Below are 1,891 nucleotides of genomic sequence, written 5' to 3'. Positions count from 1 at the left end.
TCGCCCGCGGGCCAGGAGCGTTCCCATAGCAACCGAGGCTGCTGGAGCACAAAGGTGGGGGCCGCGCCGGGCTCAGGCAGGGGAGGGGGAGGGGAGAGCCGGCCCCGAGGCTCCACCCCCGGCCCGCAGCCCTGCTCGGGGCGGCGTGGGTCCGGCCTGGAGCGCCCCCAGGCCGGGGCCTGCCGTCACACCGGCGGCGTGCACCCCTCAACCAGGTGGGGGGGGGGCGATCACCTTGTTTGGCGCTGCAGAGCTGTGGGTGAGCGTGTAACAAGTGTACTCATGCACGCCTTGCTCTGTGTGTGTGTGTGTGTGTGTGTGTGTGTGTGTGTGTGTGTGTGTGTGTGTGTACTGGGACTTGAACTCAGAGCCAGGGTTCAGGCCTGGAGCTTTCTCTACCACTTGAGCCACAGCTCCACTTCTCGCTTTTTTGGAGTGACACTAATTGGAGTCAAAGAGTATCATGATCTTCCCACTGGCTTCCAATTGCGATCCTCAGCTCTCAGCCTCCACAGTAGGTAGGATAACAGACCTGAGCCACCACCAATACCTCACACTCACACACACACACACATACACTCTCTCCTTCTCCCCCCCCCCATCTCCCACCCCCTCTCTCTGCCATAAGCGGTGCTGGGCCTTGAGCAAAAAGAAGCTCAGGGACAGCATCCAAGCCCTGAGTTCATCAAGCCTCAGGACTAGCAAAAAAGGAAAAAAAAAAAACAAAAAACAGGGATACAAATGACTGTCTCCCAGTTTATGGCTGAAAGTAAACAAGGGCTGATTTATCAATGCCTTCCCTCAATTACATCTGGCCTCAGTATTCTGTAAAAACAGTGCTTATTAGCAACTCTACAAATCCTGCCTGGATTTAGTCATGCTATGATGGAGGGGACTGAAAAAACAATGCATTCCTCAGTCCTCTGATTTCCCCCTGCTTATTACATGGAGGAATGGTGTCCCTGTGGCATGCACTGGTCACATGAAGAGCAGCTTCCTAAATCCTTGGAATTTTGTTTTGTTTTGTTTTTTTTGCTTGCAGCACTGAAACAAAAAAAGACAATCAACCTCTTCATTTCCCCCTGCAACCTCACTTAGAGCTTTTCCATGATTGTGGATGATAAATACAAACCAGTTTTACTATATTTCAGGAAATATCACAGTGCTTATAAATTTTAAACAGTGGGTTTTATGATACATTCATACTAGTGTGTTACAAAATTAGAATTATTTGAAGAAAGAAAACCATAGATTTGTGCTAATTTTCTCAGCTGGAAAAGTATGAGGTTAAAAAAAAAACTGGCTAGGAATGTGGCTTAGTGATTGAGTGCTTGCCCAGCATGCATGAAGCCCTGGGTTCGATTCCTCAGTACCAAGTAAACAGAAAAGCCAGAAGTGGCACTGTGGCTCAAGTGGTAGAATACTAGCCTTGAGCAAAAGAAGCTCAGGGAAAGTACCCAGGACTAGCAAAAACCAAAAAACTGATTATCTTAAGAATCAGATTATCTTTAGCCAATCAAGCCTTCCTAATCAATCCCAATTACAAACCAATCAAATAGTATGCACTTCTTAGAAGTATAATATTCATAGGAAAATAAAATCTGCTGGACACCGGTGGCTCATGCCTGTAATCCTAGCTACTCAGGAGGCTAAGATCTGCCAGCTCAGGCAGGAAATTCCATGAGACTCTTATCTCCAATAATAACCACTAGAAAACTGGAAGTGGTGCTGTGGCTCAAGGGGTAAAGCGCTCTCCTTGAGCTGAAGAGCACAGGGACAGTGTCCAAGCCCAGAGTTCAAGCCCCACCACCAACCAAAAAAAAAAAGAAACGAAAATCTAGTGTAATTGAATTTGAAATACTTTGAAAACAGGTAAATGTTTTCAGTCTAA

Source organism: Dipodomys merriami, unplaced genomic scaffold (assembly GCF_024711535.1).
Source record: "Dipodomys merriami isolate MVZ:Mamm:240054 unplaced genomic scaffold, mDipMer1.0.p SCAF_151, whole genome shotgun sequence".
Lineage (NCBI taxonomy): Eukaryota > Metazoa > Chordata > Mammalia > Rodentia > Heteromyidae > Dipodomys > Dipodomys merriami.
Note: the sequence above shows the minus strand (reverse complement) of the source record.